At 30.8% G+C, this 22,119-nt stretch overlaps 1 long non-coding RNA gene across 3 annotated transcripts; it reads right to left on the bottom strand.

Annotated features, from left to right (window-relative positions):
* Positions 1-87: 87 nt before the first annotated feature.
* On the bottom strand, positions 88-3,835 carry LOC139886237 (uncharacterized). 3 transcript variants are annotated; one of them, XR_011772341.1, is made up of 6 exons: positions 3,685-3,835; positions 2,291-2,364; positions 2,102-2,178; positions 1,430-2,024; positions 501-1,219; positions 88-344 (listed from the first exon to the last, which is right to left on the bottom strand). It is a non-coding gene; the product is annotated as an uncharacterized lncRNA (long non-coding RNA). The 3 variants fall into 3 exon arrangements; XR_011772342.1 differs by lacking the exon at positions 3,685-3,835 and having other exon boundaries at positions 501-627; positions 1,021-1,219; positions 2,291-2,644; XR_011772340.1 differs by lacking the exon at positions 3,685-3,835 and having other exon boundaries at positions 2,291-2,644.
* Positions 3,836-22,119: the final 18,284 nt, after the last annotated feature.

The following is a 22,119-nucleotide window of genomic DNA, read 5'->3' as shown; positions in this document are numbered from 1 at the left end:
TGAGCTCCTAACAGCTATTTCTACTAAAGGAATGGATCCAATTGACTTTTGGAACCCCTTTAACATTTAAGGAAATATGGCTGTTGGTGGAGCCTGTTACTATCCGTTGAACTTGGCAGGGATTTGTTGTCTTGAGATCTTCTAATTGAGGAAATGATGAAGATTATATCTTCTGATCCCAAAGTCAACTTACTATAAAAGGTAAGTTGACCATTTGGTGGTATCTGTATTCTAACAATGGATACTTCCCTAAATGTAAAGTATCTTTCATATATTGAAACCTTTCTGTTAATACGGAAAGCACGGATGTACCTTGATGGCTTAATCTTCATCTTTGTTTCCACCTGGAAATTTCGATACCACAAATTAGGAAATCAGCAACGTAAACGACAAACTTAAAGTTAGAGAGACAGTTAGAGAGACTATCATATTTTTCTTAACCACATAAAATAAAAAATGTACTATAAAGAGCCAATAAATGTACTTTCAGTAGGTCATACATAGTACAATCTTGGTATAAATCCTTATAAGTTCAGCAATACTGGCAAACTTCAAGAAGAAAATAGTGCCACCATTCAGACAATGAGTACCCGTTACCTGAGTTTGCATAAAATGTGTACCCGTTACCTGAAACCAAGACAAATATAAACAATTAACCGGACTTTGCATCATAAACTCATAGGAACTCTTATCGGTAGTAACGAAGTAGAGATCAACTTTTCAGACTAATATGAGTATCATTCATTATTTTAAAATTCTTGATTGGCAATAAAAATCTGACACCCAAACATGTATATAACTTTTGGAAATTATATAAGGTAAAGGATACTCATATTAATTATACCATTCGAGCTAATAACATCTGAATAATACACATCATCTGGTATGAAGCTCTAATAACTTGACTAAGAATGAGAAGCATATGTCAATGCAAAGGTTAACGACTGATTATTGCAGCTGTATAATGAATTATTACATAATCATCTAAAAAACTCGAATCTTAAGCCCAAAGGAGGTAACCTTGGTTCCGTCAACGTGTATAATCATTGTGAGAGAATCAACCATGATATGACGGCAAAGATGATTGTAGTCCGTCAGGCTATTGATTACGGGTACGCTTGAGTAGTTAGGCATATCCAAGAGGTCCTATGCCGCTATGCAGCTGATCAAGTTCCTTCTGAAGACATACCACCAGTCTCCTTTTCTTTGCTGATGCAACCTACAAGCCAAAACATGTACAAAATCATAAACAAAATTAAAAAAAAAAGATAATAATATTAAATACATATATGGTAATGGTCTGATTATTCACATATTATTAAACTATTTGGCAATATTTGATTGATAAAAACTGTTATAGATGGATCATATATGAAAAGGAAGACCCGAAAATCATGGATCAATAACGAAAACAACAATCAATGCATACCTGATCAGCAAGTTCCTATCGTCGCAGCAGCTACTCGAGGTATACATGACAAGATTCTTGAACATGTCTGCCCTGATCTCGGTAGCACTGTTCCTTACACCACAACCGTATAATTTAAACTCCAATTTCAAATTTCACCAACTAAATCTCTCATATATTTCATCAATTATCAATTAGTACAAATGAAAGCTCTCACCAGCTTAGAGCCCAATGTTTCAACGGTTGCTTTCTCGTTATCTCATCTATTTACTATCATTAATCGTCTACATGTTGATCCATGGTGAGGTTGACACCAATTTGGCAACATGTATATACAGATATAATCAAATCGAATAAAAAAGAAACCTGAACACACGTGCAGCTGCACCTTTATCGTCACCACTGAAACCTGAACATACGACGTGCAGCTGCTACACCTTTTTATTGTCACTATACATCGTGCAGCAACTTCACCTTTTTTACTGTCACCACTTATCATTGGACCCCTTTCTTCTTAGAAAAGCACTGGGACTACGGTTTATACCAGCATGCATCTAAGAGTTCTCCTGAATTATCAACGTAAAATATTGGAGGACCGCTTCTGCAACCTCTACAGCTATGAGCAAATCGGTTTACCTAAGGGCAAGAATATATATCGAAATACTTGAAAGATAATAGGTAAAAATAAGATACCTTTTTAAGTTTGTAGATTCATATGAAGTCCCCTTACAGATGAAGTCCCCAACTTTAGACGTGATTCACATTAGCATCTAACAAGCATTTGATAAGATTAGAATCTAACAAGCATTTAGTGCTAAATAAGGCTGCACATACGAACACTAACCTTCAAATTTGCAGCATGAAGATAAATTAATATTTTACCTGGGTACCAATGGCATGTCCCCCATATGTTTGTCAATTTTGTCATTCTTTTCAATCTGCTGATCAGGTAACATCTACAAAATGTAATACATACATGTTAATTACTCCACTTGATTAATATGGAGTATTTATACACCACTTACTAAATACTTTTAAGGCTTGACATAATACGCATACACAGACAAGTTAAAGTATTCCTATCTTCCAAGATATCAAGTAAGAGGCACCGAAATCCCTGTATCATACTTATAAATTATTCCACTAATTGAGAAGTAGAAACATAAATAGTCTAAAAATAGAAAACATTAACATTGACCTAGTCTTTGCAAGTCCTCTCACACATGATTCACATGAACAAAGTAAAAGATGCAATTATAGACTGAAAATACAGAAATTGACTGCATTAACACATGATTCGCATGACCAGATTAAAACATGCAATTATTGACTGCATCAACATTGGACTACAAGATTATGTTAGGCAGAAAACACATTGCTTTAACCTAGGTACAAATGAAATAACACCCGTTTAACATTCCCTTTCAGTCTTAATTTATAAACATATATATAAATATTAACTAGTAACTACAGGGCTTTAATATCAATAATAATAAAACTTACATGGGCAAGTAGTAAGGTAACTGAAATTTAGAGAGCATCATGTAAGAAAGTGCACCGATCCAGTTTTGTCTGCTTTAAGATCCACACAACATTATAATTTTATAACTAAATGATAAATAAAGACTACTTACTGGCTTACTGCATGATTTTACAACTAATAATAATTAACTTACACGTGACAAAAATAAGGTAATTCAAATATCAAGGGCATCAAGTAAGTATTGCATATATCCAGCTATACACCATGCATCAGCACGCCAAATGATCAATCTTGTAAGTCTAAACCAAAGTTTGACTCAAAGAAATAATATTATGCTAGCGCACACATATTTGTATATTCAAAAAAATAGTTACAACTTAAAATCAATGACAGGGGAGGATAACTCAACACATACCAAGATTAACAACTACCAAAAAGAAAAGAAACATAATTGTGAATTTTCATGGAGCTAAACAAGATTCAAAGGAAAAAAAACCCTAATTCTTCTTGCTAAAAAAAACAAAATCAGAAGAAAAATAACCCTGATTTTCCAAACTCAACGAGACAAAAAGAAAAACCCTAGTTTGTTAAAAATCAAACAAAATCGAATGATAAAACCCTAATTTCAAATGATTTGACAGAGACAAAAGAAAAAAACCACAGTTTGTAAGAATTTCAACAATTTCAAGATAAAAAACAAAAATCTTCAAAAAATATAAGGAAATCACACGAAGAACCCTAACACTGTACAAAAGAAAAAAGATAGAACGAAAAAGCATTAAAAAGTTCATACCAAACTGAAACGGTCTAGCAGGAGTGATGGAATGAACGAATGCTAAATACCATAATATCAAAATCAGTCGATCACTCTATCCCAATAAGCCCTACATTCGAAGGGAGAGTGACGAGGATTCGTGATGCGAAAAAAAACCCTAAAATTTTGAAGAACGGATTTGGGAATTGATATTACTGAGTAGATGGATGCTGCCTATTTACAAGTACGGGCGGCGTTAATTTAACGCTAGTCATCGTAACGGTCAAATTTTATACGTAGTGGTAGTACTAAAAAAACGCGTTCCTTTTTAATTCCTTGTTTTGTTTAGATAATAAATCTTTCTTATTATTATTATTATTATTATATTATTATTATTATTATTATTATTATTATTTTAAATTAAATTATATTTTATAAATTACAAATTACAAATTATATAAATTATAATTAGTTATAATTAGTACATTTATGATTATTTGTTATAAATTCAAGAGTTTATAACTACATTTAGTAGTCTATTCTTAGCAACAAGATTTCTTACTAATATGTATGAACAAAGAATAAAGAAGAGAAATAGAAAGAATCTCTATTCTAAAAGAAGAAATGGAGAGAGTATATATGTGAGAAAATATATTAGTAAGTGTATATATGTGCATTTGTAACTTACATTATCCACATATATATAGTACAAATTTTACTATCCATATTTGACTAATTACCATCCATATTTGACTACTAACTTTACAACACTCCCCCTTGGATGGTAATTTTATTAGAGAATAACTAGTACTGCCTCGTTAAAAACATTGCTAAAGAAAACCCATTGAGATAAAACTTTAGCTAAGGGAAAAAGAGTGCAGCATAGAGTTGACTCCCCCTCAAGTAGGCAACGCCTGAGTTGTTACATCTTCTGAACATGCCTCATGACAATATTATGAACGTGTGTTCTAAAAATAGCAGTTGGCAGTGCTTTGGTATAAAGATCAGCAGAGTTGTTGATTGAACGTATCTCATTTTAATCTAGTTTTCTTTTACGAGATCTTGAGTATATGAGAAGAATCTGAGGTTTTCATCTGAAACTGTATCATCTAAATCTTTTATGTATACGTTTAGCCCCTGTGATTTGTCTACAGTCTCCTTCATGGTTTGCTCAAACCCTTGTTTCAATTCCTATTCCCTTGTAGTCTTTTCTGAGCCTTACCAACATACCATTCTTTTCCATCAAACTTATGACCGTTAAGACCGTCTATGGCTTTGGCGCCTATTATGGTTGGGTATGAACTTGAGAGAAGTTTTTTATAGCGTTCTAGTCCACAAGAATCAATAATGATTTGTGTCATTGATCTCAACCAAACACATTTTCGAGTAGTTTCATATAATGCAATCACTTCGTCATGATTTGATGATGTTGCAACAAGTGTTTGTTTTAAGAATGCCATGATTTTGTGGTACCTCCATTTAGGAATACATATAGAGTTTGAGATTTATCTTTATGAGGATTTGATGAATTACCTGCATATACATAATCAACCAAATCTTGTTTTGAAACGTTAGAATAAAATAATTTTAAATCAGCAGTTTCTCAAGGGTATCAAAATATGTGTTTGTCCCATTCCAATGTCTTTTTGTAAGGGCTGAGTTGAACCTTGTCAACAAATTAACTGCAAAAGAAATGTCAGGTCTTGTACAATTTGTAAGATACATAACAGCCCCAATTGCACTAATATATGGAACTTCTGATCCGTTAATATCTTCATGATCTTCACGGGGATGAAATGGATCAGTGTCAATATTGAGTGATCTAACAACCAATTGGTTTTATCTTTAAAAATGTTTTAAAATCTTTTCGATATAAGTTGTTTGATGTACGAGTAAACCATTAGGCATATGCTCAATTTGCAATCCAAGGTAATACTTGGTTTTTTTCAAGATCTTTCATTTCAAAATAATTATTTAGAAGTTGAATGATTTCATAGATCTCTTTATTTGTTCATATGATGTTAAGAACATTGACATAAACAATTACGATCACATATCCGAACATTGTTTTTATAAAACATACGTGCAAAATAAGTTTATATGTATACCATTTTTTATCAAGTAGTCATTTAATCGGTTATACCACATACGTCCCGTTTGTATAAACCCATTTAGAATTCTTTGTGATTTAATGGAATATATTCCCTTGGGTTTTACATTAGATGCTTATGATACCTTAAACCCTTCAGGTATATTCATGTATATCACTATCAAGTGATCCATACAGATAAGTAGTTACAACATCCATGAGATGCATTTAAGTAACTACCAGGTTGATTAAGTATCTAATAAGTAATTGTATCCATTACAGGAGGATAAGTTTTCCTCATAATTCATTTTCGGTCTTTGTGGGAAATTTTGAGTTACAAGTCTAGTTTTGCCTTGTAACTTCATTTGCACATTTCTTTTTCGGATAAAAATTCATTTGTATCCCATACGTTTCACATCTTTACAAGTGATAACGATTAATCCGAAAAACTTTTCTTTTATTGAGCGATTCTAATTCAGCTCGTATTTCTCCTTTTCATTGAGCTCAATCATGTTTATTTTGATATTCAATGACAGATTTTGATTCTAGATCATCATCTTTATTCATGATGTCATTGTAATATTATATGAAAATATCTCATCAAGATTTTTCATTTCATTTTGGTTCCATAATATTGCATAATTTATCGCAATTTATGTATTTACATTTATCAATATCCTCTGCAGAAGGAATATTGATATTTGGTTCTTCTTGAACACTTTATTTTACCTCATTATCAGCTGATTTTCTTTTCGAGGATTTTTATCTTCGGAACTAATTGATCTTCCACATTTCATGCGTGACAAAGACTCAAGAGTGACATTATTGCCAGCGTTTGGAATTTTAATTCGAGCTGGAGCTTTACTGTTATTATATATGATTTAGTCACTCTTTTTGTATCTTTAAATGCATCACGTAATTAATTTGCAAGTTCTTGCATATGCAACATTTTTGAACTTTTGTTTCGCATTCTTATGCGAGTTCCATATACCTTAATTGATGTTCACATCATGAAGCATCTTTTCTTTATTTTTCATTTCTCCCCCTAATTTAGGGAACAATGTTTCATTAAAGTGACAATCAGCAAAACGTGCTGTAAAAACATCACCCGTCATGGGTTCAATATATCTTATGATTTAAGATGTTTCATATCCAACATATATTTTCATCCTTCTTTGAGGAATCATTTTAGTGCGTTGTGGTGGTGCAATTTGAAAACATACTCCACAACCAAATATTCTAAGATGGAAAATATTTGGCTCTCGACCAAAATTAAGTTGGTAACGGAGAATATTTATGACTTGCACTTGGTTTAATGCGAAGTAATGTCGCATCATGTAAATTTACATGTCCCCATATAAATATTGAGAGTTTTGTACTCATTACCAATTGTCTAGTTATTAGCTGCAAGCGTTTATCTATTGATTCAGCTAAAAACAATTTTGTGTATGCACATGACCAACTGGATGTTCAACAACAATCCCTGTAGACATATAATAATCATTAAATGCTTGAGATGTTAACTCACTAGCATTATCAAGTCTCATCCTTTTAATGGTGTAATCAGAATAACGTGTTCTTAATTTAATAATTTGTGCAAGAAACTTTGCAAATGCAATATCACGGCTGGATAACACATAAACATGAGACCATCCGCTAGATGCGTCTATTAGAACCATGAAATATCAAAATGGTCCACTTGATGGATGAATTTGTCCATATATATAACCTTGAATTCTTTCAAGAAACATTGGTAATTCTTTCTCAATATTCTTTCATTAATCACCATATGTGCTTTTTATTAATCACCATATGTGCTTTTCATTAATCACCATATGTGCTTTTTCATTAATCACCATATGTGCTTTTTCATTAATCACAATATGTGCTTTTTCATTAATCACCATATGCGCTTTTAATCATATGCGCTGCGCTTTTCATCATACGCGTTTTTAATCATATGCGCTGTGCTTTTCATCATATGCACTTTTCATCATATGCGCTTTTCGGCGCTACATAGGTATTCCTCATTTCCGGTTATTATTGATTGATAATCATATCCATTATGATATATATTAGAGAAACTTAACAAATTTCTCTTTGATTTGGGAGAAAACAAAGCATTGTTTATCAGAAAATTTGTACCATTTGATAATATGAATTTTTTTTTTTTTTCCGTTCCTTATATCAAGTTTGCAAGACTTGATATAGTATTTATAATTCCTTCATTTGATTTAAATCAATGAAATATTTCTTAGATTTGATCATAGTGTGTATGTTACCACTATCTGCAATACATAGGTCTTTACCATTTAATTGATGTTGTATTTCAGCAAGATAAGCAAATTACAAGACCATCCAAACTTCAACCCTTGTGTGGGCTAACGAACTAGATCAGCTAAGCCTGCTAGTATAACCGAGGGGTGTGGACCAATGTTGAGTACCAACACCTAATAAAGATATATTTGGATGGAGTTTTAGTTGGATTAGTTAAACTCTATTATTTGCACTAAAAAAAACTTTGTCTCTTTTTCCTACTTTTACTAAAGCATAATCACTTTTTTATGGTTACAGTTCATAAATTTTTTTTTATCGATTTTGCTTTAATTCATACATGAATAAATAAGAATTCACATATTGTGGCTATTTAATGCGATTGTATTTAGTAGTTACATGTCCCCTAGTGACATATTTTAAATCTATTTAATGGGCTCTAATTATATATACATTGAATTGATGATTGACTAGGGAATCCAATGAAAAGGAAAAATACAAAACAAAAGAAAGTGATTTTTTTTTTTAAGAGAACACACTCTCTTTCTTTATTTGTAGATTTTTTTTTTTAGATCAGAGTTTATTTACTAATTTATTTATTAAATTTAAAAGAAAAGCTGACTATGCATACTCCTTTATGTCGCTTTTAACCATTTTTTTCAATTCTGTGTTTCACGTGGTTTAAGAGAAAAAATTATGGTCAAAAAAATAGGACACTTATTTTGATTAATGTTTTGTCGGTAGAGTTTCTTTAATTATAAAAATGGATGTACACTATATTTAGATTTACATTATATTAGTGTTATATCTAACATAAATACTCTTTTGGTTTTTTTTTTTTATTATTTATTTAGACTTTTTTTTTTCATTTTCTTAAACCATGTACCACCAATCAAAATTATCAAACCAAGTGCATCTTGGAAACAAACGAATACCCTCTAAAAATCCATCTTCTGCATTTTTTTTTTTAACAACTTCATCTCCATCTTATCTCTTTCCTTTAGATCTAAAACCACTACCCTCTAACAATGTCATTTTTTTTTTTTTTTTGTTTTCACAAACACCGCTAACACCATTAAACTCTAACTCTCGTTACGATCTCAACGAGACTAACTTTTACTTCGTCTTTTTCTATGTATTTTAATCGCAAAACATAATTGCTGTTTTTTTTTTTTTGTGTGCAGTTACTCTTTTCTCTACCGTCGTTTGAGAAAACCAAACCTCCTAACGAAGAATATGTTATTGCTGGATGGGCTCCAAAGGTTAATGCTTGAACCTGCCCTAAACTATAATTCCAGTAACTCATTTTCTGAACTTATCATTATAAATGTTATATAACATATAAAGATCACATCGTATTCGTATTGATCGGAATTAATCTCGACCCATGGTACCGTGTTGTCAAATGACGTGTTGCGTACATAAAGTACCGTGTTGTCAAATGACGTGTTGCGTACAATCATGAGGTCTTATTAACATAAATATAAATGTTAGTGAAGTTAATAAAAGTTAGATTACAGAAAATATAATTCAGGCGGTATAACCGGCCATATATAACTTAAATAACATAAATATAAATGTTAGCGAAGTTAATAAAAGTTAGTAAACATAAATGATAGTTAGGCGACAGTGTCGACCATATATAATTTAGGTGGCAGAGCCAACCATATAATAAGAACAATAAGAACTTAATAAAAATTAGTAGTTCAAAATGTTAGTAGTCCAAAGTTTGATATATTCTAGTCTGAAAATTATTAATAATTTCATACCTTGATCAGTGACTCGTGATCGTTTGAGATATCCTTTGATTACACTAAGCTCTTCGTGCTGATAACGTGTTATAAATTCAAGAGTTTATAACTACATTTAGTAGTCTATTCTTAGCAACAAGATTTCTTACTAATATGTATGAACAAAGAATAAAGAAGAGAAATAGAAAGAATCTCTATTCTAAAAGAAGAAATGGAGAGAGTATATATGTGAGAAAATATATTAGTAAGTGTATATATGTGCATTTGTAACTTACATTATCCACATATATATAGTACAAATTTTACTATCCATATTTGACTAATTACCATCCATATTTGACTACTAACTTTACAACATTATTATTATTATTATTATTATTATTATTATTATTATTATTATTATTATTATTATTATTATTATTATTTATTAATTAGTACTGGTAATTGTTAAGTATTAATATTAATATTAATTATTATTATTATTAATTATTATTATGGATTATGGATAGATATGTATTTTGTTAAGAGCACTCCCAATCATGACACGCATGTCTTAAATAACACATTGCCACATCAGCGCCACCTCAATATTTTTTTCTTATCACTAACTCAAGACATTTCACTCTAACCATGATATACCCTTAATGTGCCTAGTCTATTTTCTTAATATTAAAATTACTATTATAAAATTATATATCATAAATTTGGACCAATCATTTGCTTTCAATCTGACCCCCTTCTCGTGTTCAATTGTTTCAAATATTCACGAAATGCATCACTAAATTAAAACGGCGAGCAATTAACTTAATGGTGCCATTAGCGTGTTTTTTTCACGAGCATGAAAGACAGGATATACACGGAACTGTTAGGAGTGCTCTAACAACACCAAATGTGTGCCAATTTAAATTCGTGTGAGACTTGTTAACGGGCCCACATGTCCGATGCATTATTAGCAGGGCTAGTTTACATAGAAATCCGTGGGATCACGGGACACCGCTAGTTCGAAATTTTTTAGTAGAAAATGTCCGTTAAAATGTATAGGACAATTTAATTGGAGGACCCATATATTTTTCAAATCTATAGATATTCTTTTAAATTGTGTAGTACACTATTAAATTTAACTACTTGGAGCTCATATATCATTCGAATTTATAATATTTTTTAAGGTAAAATACTACTAAAATAACATTAAAATATCATTAGTGTTGAAAAAAATTTCGGGACCCCATTCAGTCGTAATTCTAGAATCGCCACTGATTATTATCCTATTCTTTCTAATCAATAGATTTAACAGATATTGTTAGCATTGTTGCAAATTTCAGAATTACTTGGCGAGTACTCGTTTTTTGCGACTCGAGAATACTCGGGATTACCCGAAAAATCGTTTAAAACTCGGCCAACTATTGGGATTACACACAAAATTGGTCAAAACTCGGGATTACTTGCAATATGGTCAAAACTCTTCAAATTTAGTCAAGGTCGTACTTGGTCAAGTGGTCAACATCCGAGTACTCCCCCAGTACTTCTCGGGTTTCCGAGTACTCCTTAAATAGTCCTAATCGAGTACTCCCCGAGTAGTGTTTTTTGTAGTCTTGGTTGTTACTTACCGCTATTATATTTTCCTATAATATGTGGACTCATAATTGATCTTGATAAAGATAAAGAAGGATATGACACATGTAAACGGTAACTTCCAACTTAAGAAACTGCCTTAAATATGTTATCTTGTGTATGCAATTGCACAGATGATGAACAGGAATTTGTAGCTCTAGTGCACTTCAATTTTATGTTTGGTCATGACTTGCTAAAAATTAATTATATGTTTGGTAGTTATTTTCTTTAGCTCCATATAAAAGCAAAAATCGTGAGACGACAAACATCGGCCGATGAGGTTAGTAGGGCCTTAGCCCTGTGACCGGGCAATTAGAATTTTCGACTGAGAAGTTACCAAAAGCATAACAATCTTATTGGAACTTTAAAGAGAAGTCAAAATGACTAACTAAACATAATTTTACAGTTTTATGTTTGTCCATGTAACACTAATCAAATATCAACTTCTTAATCATAAAAGCTAATAACTCATACACTTATGTAGCGAGTTTGATCGTCTAAACAAGAAGGGCTTAAATTAATCTACCCTTAACAACTCATTATACTTTTAGTACGCGTATGATCTTATATCAAGGCATGTTTAGTTATAGTTCTTTCTGTGGTCAAAAACGTAAACATTATATTCTTTAGGTTTACAACTTTATTCATTTTTTTAAAAGGAAAATTTATTCATTTATTCTTTAGGCTTACAACTTTCTTCTATAGATTTACAACTTTATTCATTTATAGAGCCTGGCTTTGTGTATGCTATCCGAAATGCTTTGAATTTATAAAATGAGTTGTTACAACTCGATGCATGAAAATGAGACATTTTTTTAATGTGGCGCCTTCATCTTAGAATGTGACGATTTCCCTTGAAAATGGCGCATCCAACAGAAGGCTTGGTTCAATTGAGAATGTGGCGCCTTCTATTAAGAAAGTGGCACATTCACTCAATTGAGAATTTGACTTGTTTTGACACCTTTTTAGCTACAACATAAGACTTTTCTGCTCCGTTGGTCCCTGTATTATACCCCGTTTTGCTAACAGCGTCCCTTGGTTATTAATTTGGCATTTAGAATCCTTTGTTTATCAAAAATTTGCAATCAGCTAGCAAAATGAGGTATATTGCAAATTTGCAATCAACGTCCCTCTGAGGGACGCTGATTGCAAATTTTTGATAAACAAAAGATTCTAAATGCCAAATTAATAACCAAGAGATGCTGTTAGCAAAATGAGTTATAATACAGGGACCAACGGAGCAAAAAAGTCACAACATAAAACTGCCTAAAACATAATTTAAAACACCCTTTCAGCGAAATCAAAAACACCCATTCAACGAAATCACATATCTTTGTTTCTTTAACATTTTCATAAAATTTCTGTCAACATTTAGTTTATCAAACTAGGCTAAAAGCATAAGCTTATAGAAAAATATAAATTTAAACTCTCGTAAGCTTATAAGTTTGTGTCTCAAATAATCCAAATTAACGAGTTTTAGTGGATAGTAACAACAATAGTATATTATTTATTTATGTATTTATTATTATTAAGATTCTTAATTCTTAAGAAAAGAAATGCTAACATGAGAACCGATAGATACTCTACAATTTTTCTTTGAGTGGTCCGATTTCTCATTTGACTCATGGTTAGGGACCACAACCAACAACCAAGTGATTATATTATACGTATTCTTTTCTAGCTATAAGAAAAAAACAGCATTTCTTTTAACATAACCCACTAACATTAATTTGATATTCTTATTTGCTTATTTAGCCATCGAAAAAACACATGTTCTTTTAACACAACCCACTAAAATACACATGCGCATTGGGAATTGATATATTCAACAGATATATCCAACATAAAAATTACTATATTCACCACAAATTGTGCATTATGTATTTATACTGTACAAATGCATTTTTATGGTGGATGAAGTAATTTTCATGTTGGATATATCGCTCGCCATTTTATTCCTTCATTTTATTCAAAAGCCACTCAACCCCACTTTTGTACACCTGATCTAACCCCCTAAATTCCCATCTTCTAATTTTCATGGGTATGGATATCTAACTAAAACATTACTACATTCATAAGTTGTTTTTGTTTTACTTTTTCTTTTCCGTTCGTCCCTTGACTATACACTATTTGCAACTAAAGTCCCCCGGGTTTTTTTTGGCATTTAGAATCCCACAATTTTCAAAAAAGTGCAATAAGAGTTCCTCTGTCAAACGGCCGTCAATTTGTCTATTAGTGCCGTCACGTAATTAAAAGGGGATGGGCATTTTCATCTTATTAATTCATTTTCAGCATTTTTTTATGTTGGTCCCTCGTTTCTATATTATTTAGCTGCGATGATCCCCTCATTTAACAATTGTTACGTGGGTGGTCCCTTCGTCTAACTTCGTGAAATTAGTAAACTATTGACATGTGCATTCCATGTGAGGGTAAATATGTCTTTTTATACTCATCATTAATTTTCATTTTCATCTCCATCTACATCTTCATCTTCTTCATTGAAACATCATAAACCTTAATTTAATTAAACTATAAAAATCAAATACGTAAAAAAACCGCTCGTACAATAACAATACTTAATTGGTTTCAAGAGTTTGAAAGTCCGTTAAATTTGATTTGGTTTCAAAAGTTTGAAAAAGAAAACCCCTCGTGCAATAACAACTTTATTCGATGTGTTTGATGTAGATGGGTTAATTCAGTTAGGGTTTATGATGTTTTAGTGAAGAAGATGGAGATGAAGATGAAGATGGAGATGAGAATGAAGGGTAAAAAGACGTATTTACCTCACATGCAATGTACGTGTAAAGAGTTAACAATTTGTTTAACGAAAGTTACACAGAGGACCACCTACGCAGTAATTGTAAAATGAAGGGATCAACGTAGCTAAACGATATAAAAATAAGGAACCAACAAAGAAAAAGGCTGAAAATAAAGTTAAATTTTGAAATTGCCCATCACGCGTTAATTGGAAAGAGTAAGGGAAAGGGAATTGAACATCTCAATTAATTAGTTGATATATATACAATAATTGTTTACTGTATGGTAGCTTTTAACTGTTTGATAATCATATAAATAATCAAGTAATGCCAAATGTGAATACATTAGGAGAAGTGGAAAACGTAAATGTTTGATTGTTGATTTATGTTACGATACATTGATTACCTTGCAGTTTCTGATAGATTTATAAGTTAATGTTACTGAGAAAAAAGTTTGCTGGAACCATTTTGTCATCATTACATATGCTCGAGAGAGACGTGGCGGCGATAATTGGTCCACAATCATCAACCGTAGCTCATATGATATCTCAAATTGCAAATGGTGTACAAGTACCAATTATTTTGTTTGCGGTCACGCATCCTACTCCATCTTCCCTCCAATTCCCCTACTTGATCGATTTCTATGGGTGGAAAGAAGTTATCCCAATATATGTTGATGATGAATATGGAAGAAATGGTAATTTTTCTTTAGTTTTGCCCACTGCTTATAATCTTAATGATATCGTTAATGTCCTTAATGAATCGATCCCACTTGGTCCTCGTGTTTATACTGTTCAAATTAATCCTCTAAAAATATTTGATGTGGCGAATAAGTTAAATATGATGACGAGTGATTATGTAAGGCTAACAACCGATTGGCTTTGTACCACTTTAGCATCGTTTAGCCCAATGAATCAGGAGTTAAATATAAAAAATGTTTATTTTATTTATATTGTTATAATTCAGTAGACTTATAACTACCTTTAATGGTTATAAGAACAAAGAGAGAAAAAGAGAGAAGAAAGAAAGAAGAAATATTGATATTGATATTTCAAGAGAAATGGTACACCTTAAATGGCTACCATACATGTCTATTTATAGTATAAAATATTACTATGCAAGAAATATAATAATAATAAAATTAACATCCAATCTAGATATTTTATAACACTCCCCCTTGGATGACAATTTTATTAGAGAATAACTAGTACTGCCTCGTTAAAAACCTTGCTAAAGAAAACTCATTGGGATAAAACTTTAGCTAAGGGAAAAAGAGTGCAGCATAGAGTTGACTCCCCCTCAAGTAGGCAACGCCTGAGTTGTTACATCTTCTGAACATGCCTCATGTCAATATTATGAACGTGTGTTCTGAAAATAGCAGTTGGCAGTGCTTTGGTATAAAGATCAGCAGAGTTGTTGATTGAACGTATCTCATTTTAATCTGGTTGTCTTTTACGAGATCTTGAGTATATGAGAAGAATCTGAGGTTTTCATCTGAAACTGTATCATCTAAATCTTTTATGTAGAAGTTTAGCCCCTGTGATTTGTCTACAATCTCCTTCATGGTTTGCTCAAACCCTTGTTTCAATTCATATTCCCTTGTAGTCTTTTCTGAACCTTACCAACATGCCATTCTTTTCCATCAAACTTATGACCGTTAAGACCGTCTATGGCTTTGGCGCCTTGTCAGTATTTATATTTTGTTCAGTCACTTTTGATACTCTTCTTTCATTTGTATTATGCAAGCTGCATTATCTTCATATATAGTTGTTGGTGAAGATAGTTGTTAGTCTTTTATAGCGTTCTAGTCCACAAGAATCAATAATGATTTGTGTCATTGATCTCAACCAAACACATTTTCGAGTAGTTTCATATAATGCAATCACTTCGTCATGATTTGATGATGTTGCAACAAGTGTTTGTTTTAAGAACGCCATGATTTTGTGGTACCTCCATTTAGGAATACATATCGAGTTTGAGATTTATCTTTATGAGGATTTGATGAATGACCTGCATATACATAATCAACCAAATCTTGTTTTGAAACGTTAGAATAAAATAATTTTAAATCAGCAGTTTCTCAAGGGTATCAAAATATGTGTTTGTCCCATTCCAATGTCTTTTTGTAAGGGCTGAGTTGAACCTTGTCAACAAAATAACTGCAAAAGAAATGTCAGGTCTTGTACAATTTGTAAGATACATAACAGTCCCAATTGTACTAATATATGGAACTTCTGATCCGTTAATATCTTCATGATCTTCACGGGGATGAAATGGATCAGTGTTAATATTGAGTGATCTAACAACCAATTGGTTTTATCTTTAAAAAAAAATGTTTTAAAATCTTTTCAGTATAAGTTGTTTGATGTACAAGTAGACCATTAGGCATATGCTCAATTTGCAATCCAAGGTAATACTTGGTTTTTTCAAGATTTTTTATTTCAAAATAATTCTTTAGAAGTTGAATAATTTCATAGATTTCTTTATTTGTACCTATGATATTAAGATCATCAACATAAACAGCTATGATCACATATTCGGACATTGTTTTTATAAAACATACGTGCAAAATAAGTTTATATGTATACCCTTTTTTTTTATCAAGTAGTCATTTAATCGGTTATACCACATACGTCCCGTTTGTATAAACCCATTTAGAAATCTTTGTGATTTAATGAAATATATTCCCTTGGGTTTTACATTAGATGCTTATGATACCTTAACCCTTTAGGTATATTCATATATATCACTATTAAGTGATCCATACAGATAAGTAGTAACAACATTCATGAGATGCATTTAAATAACTATCAGGTTGATTAAGTATCTAATAAGTAATTGTATCCATTACAGGAGGATAAATTTTCCTCCTAATTCATTTCTGGTCATTGTGGGAAATATTGAGTTACAAGTCTACTTTTGCCTTGTAACTTCATTTGCACGTTTCTTTTCGGATAAAAATTCATTTGTATCCCATACGTTTCACATCTTTAAAAGTGATAGCGATTGATCCGAAAACTTTTCTTTTATCGAGCGATTCTAATTCAGCTCGTATTGCTCCTTTCCATTGAGCTCAATCATGTCCATTTTGTATATTCAATGACAGATTTTAGTTCCAGATCATCATCTTTATTCATGATGTCATTGTAACATTATATGAAAATATCTCATAGAGATTTTAATTTTATTTCGGTTCCATAATATTGCATAATTTATCGCAATTTTAGTATTTACATTTATCAATATCCTCTGCAGAAGGAATATTGATTTGTGGTTCTTCTTGAACACTTTCTTTTACCTCATTATCAGCTGATTTTTTTTCGAGGATTTTTATCTTTGGAACCAATTGATCTTCCACGTTTGATGCGTGGCAAAGACTCAACAGTGACATTATTGCCAGCTTTTGGAATTTCAGTTCGAGCTGGAGCATTTATCGCTGGTATATATGATTTAGTCACTTTTTTATATCTGTAAATGCATAAAGTAATTAATTTGCAAGTTCTTGCATATGCATTATTTTTGAACTTTCGTTTCACATTCTTTTGTGCGAGTTCAATATACCTTAATATGAAGCATCATTTTATTTATTTTTTTTACTTCACCCCCTAATCTAGGGAACAATGTTTTATTAAAATGACAATCAGCAAAACGTGCTGTAAAAAAAACATCACCCATCATGGGTTCAATATATCTTATGATTGAAGATGTTTTATATCCAAAATATATTACCATCTTTCTTTGAAAAAACATTTTATTGTGTTGTGGTGATACAATTGGAACATACACTGCACAACCAATGTTCTAAGGTGGAAAATATTTGACTCTTGGCCAAAATCAAGTAGTAAGTGAAAATATTTATGACTTCCACATGGTATAATGCGAATTAATGTCGCAGCATGTAAATTTACATGTCCACATATAAATATTGAGAGTTTTGTACTCATTATCAATTGTCTATTTATTAGCTGCAAGCGTTTATCTATTGATTCAGCTAAACCAATTTTGTGTATGCACATGAGCAACTGGATGTTCAACAACAATCCCTGTAGATATATAATGATCATTAAATGCTTGAGATGTTAACTCACCAGCATTATCAAGTCTCATCCTTTTAATGGTGTAATCAGAATAATATGTTCTCAATTTAATAATTTGTGCAAGAAACTTTGCAAATGCCATATTACGGCTTGATAACATACAAATATGAGACCATCCGCTAGATGCGTCTATTAGAACCATGAAATATCAAAATGGTTCACATGATGGATGAATTGGTTCATATATCTTACCTTGAATTCTTTCAAGAAACATTTGTAATTCTTTTTCACAATATACTTTTCATTAATCACTATATGTGCTTTCCATTAATCACCATATGTGTTTTTTTTTTCTTCATAAATCACCATATGTGCTTTTTCATCATATATCCTTTTCACCATATACGCTTTTAATCATATGCGCTGTGCTTTTCACCATATGCGCTTTTAATCATATGCGCTTTTCATCATATGCGCTGCGCTTTTCATCATATTCGCTTTTTATCATACGCGCTTATTATATGCGCTACGCTTTTCATCATATGCGCTTTTCATCATATGCGCTTTTTAATCATATGCGCTTTTTATGTGAATAGTAAATTAATTAATTTCGTTTTACTATTCATATGAATTAATTTCGATTTACTATTTTGTTAATTGAGTAATATATATACATCATATACTTGTGACTCCGAAGGCTCAAATGAATTTGACCATATAGTTATATGTTGTACCTTGCACATTAATTTTCAGTAGAAGCTTTAGATGCATATTTTTTTCTTGATGAACTATTTGTTTCATATATAGCTTAGGCAATTATTGTGAACATTTGGTCCCTATAAGAGCATTTATCTTTTAGACTTTTAGTTGATTTGTATTTGTCACAATTAGGGATAGCACCCGCGGGTCGTGGATGCGGATTCATTGGATCCATTACCCGTACCCGCGGATTTTTTTATTTTTATTTTTTACTTTTGTAACTACCCCCACTTGTAAATGTTTCAATTATATCCTAATTCTCCTTATCATGTTCACGGCCAAAATTAATCATAGTAGACTAATAATTCCAATACACATTTTCACAAATCACGGCTCATTAAAGAAAAAGGATATTGGTGGACCAAGAAAGGTTATGCTACCAATCAACCCATTCTTATTTTACGTACATGTGGGGTAAATTATATCAAGTGGTGCACTTTCATTTGATTAAATTATATATCACATTTAAACAGGCCACAAATTCCTTGTCATTATCAGCTTGTCGAGGGTATAATATTAATACTCGTCACTTGTTTCCAAACAACAATGTTAATAATTTTTGCAAGGATCCATTCAATGGTTTATGGTCGTTTGAAATAGAAAAAGAAATAACGTGGCATCAGTGGTGTTGTATGGTTGGGGTAATAGGTGACGGTTTTTTTTTTCTTTTTTTTTTTTAAATCAAATAACTGGAAATTTGGATTTTTTTTTTTTTAAGAAACATCCAATTGAACCCTTGTTCGTTGAAACAATTTGACTATCTTTTTTTAACTCCTCATTATTAAACGAGCCATTTTGATGCACACTCTTAAAAAAATAATTTATTTTTTTAAGTTTTATTATTTAACCTCCTTTTTTTTCAACGGTCACGTTTTTAACAAAACATTTGACAAGTTTTGAAAAAAGTTTTTTTTTTTTTACTTTGCTTTCCCCCTTTCTATAAAACTCATTTAAACACTTTCTTTGTTTTTTTAAAAAAAAACTTCCTTTTTTTTTTACGTTACCTGTAAATTATAAATATATAAAAACTTTTTGTTTAAAAAAAAACTTTCTAGTTTTTAAAAGGCCACTTGACTAATTTTTTTAATTCTTTCACAACACCCGATATCGTGATCGTGACCTTTCACCAAATCAAGAGATATTCTTGATAAACTAAACACTGACTCGTGTTTGGAATTGTCGGCCACAAAAAAAAATTCATTTGATGAAAGTATATTTTTTTTAATTATAGAAGGAGACCACCTCATTTTCAATACTTCATTTTTGACAAAAAGCTACTCCATTTTACCATTCCTTTTTTTTCTTCTTATTTTAACTTTTAAGATTTACTTTTAATAAAAATACAAACTACTTTTTTTTATTTTAACTTTTAAGATTTACTTTTTAATAAAAATACAAACTACTTTTTTTTATTTTAACTTTTAAGATTTACTTTTAATAAAAACACAAACTACTTTTTGTATTTTAACTTTTAAGATTTACTTTTAATAAAAATACAAACTACTTTTTGTATTTTAACTTTTAAGATTTACTTTTAATAAAAATACAAACTACTTTTTTTTATTTTAACTTTTAAGATTTACTTTTTAATAAAAATACAAACTACTTTTTTTATTTTAACTTTTAAGATTTACTTTTAATAAAAATACAAACTACTTTTTGTATTTTAACTTTTAAGATTTACTTTTAATAAAAACACAAACTACTTTTTGTATTTTAACTTTTAAGATTTACTTTTAATAAAAATACAAACTACTTTTTCTTATTTTAACTTTTAAGATTTATAAATTTAAGAATAAACATTAGTATGCATGAAATAAATAATGATTAATTGCATAAGTAATCATAAATGTTAGATAACATATAAAGACCCCATCGTATTCGTATTGATCGGAATTAATCTCGACCCATGGTACCGTGTTGTCAAATGACGTGTTGCGTACATAAAGTATCGTGTTGTCAAATGACGTGTTGCGTACAATCATGAGGTCTTATTAACATAAATATAAATGTTAGTGAAGTTAATAAGAGTTAGATTACAGAAAATATAATTCAGGCGGTATAACCGACCATATATAACTTAAATAACATAAATATAAATGTTAGTGAAGTTAATAAGAGTTAGATTACAGAAAATATAATTCAGGCGGTATAACCGACCATATATAACTTAAATAACATAAATATAAATGTTAGTGAAGTTAATAAGAGTTAGATTACAGAAAATATAATTCAGGCGGTATAACCGACCATATATAACTTAAATAACATAAATATAAATGTTAGTGAAGTTAATAAAAGTTAGTAAACATAAATGATAGTTAGGCGACAGTGTCGACCATATATAATTTAGGTGGCAGAGCCAACCATATAATAAGAACAATACAAATGCACTAAGAACTTAATAAAAATTAGTAGTTCAAAATGTTAGTAGTCCAAAATTTGATATGTCCGAGTGTGAAAATTATTAATAATTTCATACCTTGATTAGTGACTCGTGATCGTTTGAGATATCCTTTGATTACACTAAGCTCTTCGTGCTGATAACGTGTTATAATTCAGTAGGCTTATAACTACCTTTAATGGTTATAAGAACAAAGAGAGAAAAAGAGAGAAGAAAGAAAGAAGAAATATTGATATTGATATTTCAAGAGAAATGGTACACCTTAAATGGCTACCATACATGTCTATTTATAGTATAAAATATTACTATGCAAGAAATATAATAATAATAAAATTAACATCCAATCTAGATATTTTATAACATATATTTCTTTTATTCTTTCATTTTACTTTTAGTTTAAGAATTGAGAATATTATGTCATATAATATATACTCCCATTTTTCTCACACTCTATTTCTATCTTTTGAGTGATAGAATGTTATAATTCACTCATGATTTTTATTGATTAAAGAGGCCAAATATATAGTACATGATCTGATCTCATATCCCTTGATTTTAGGGATCCTACATTTAATATGAGATATAGATAGATATGCCTACATTTAATGCTAGATATTACATAAGATATTGTCTACGTCTAATATCCGTTAACATCCCCCCCGCAGTTTGAGCGAGAGAGGAATGAACGGTCAAACTGGATTAAAACGCTAAAACTAAATAACATTGTTCTTTCCGAGCAGACTGATATTCGTTGATGTAGTTGCGTATTGCTTGAATGCGTTTCCTTTTCCGT

Source organism: Rutidosis leptorrhynchoides, chromosome 1 (genome assembly GCF_046630445.1).
Source record: "Rutidosis leptorrhynchoides isolate AG116_Rl617_1_P2 chromosome 1, CSIRO_AGI_Rlap_v1, whole genome shotgun sequence".
In the NCBI taxonomy this organism is placed as follows: domain Eukaryota; kingdom Viridiplantae; phylum Streptophyta; class Magnoliopsida; order Asterales; family Asteraceae; genus Rutidosis; species Rutidosis leptorrhynchoides.
The sequence above is the reverse complement of the archived record's forward strand: the minus strand, read 5'-3'. Positions and strand labels throughout refer to the sequence as shown.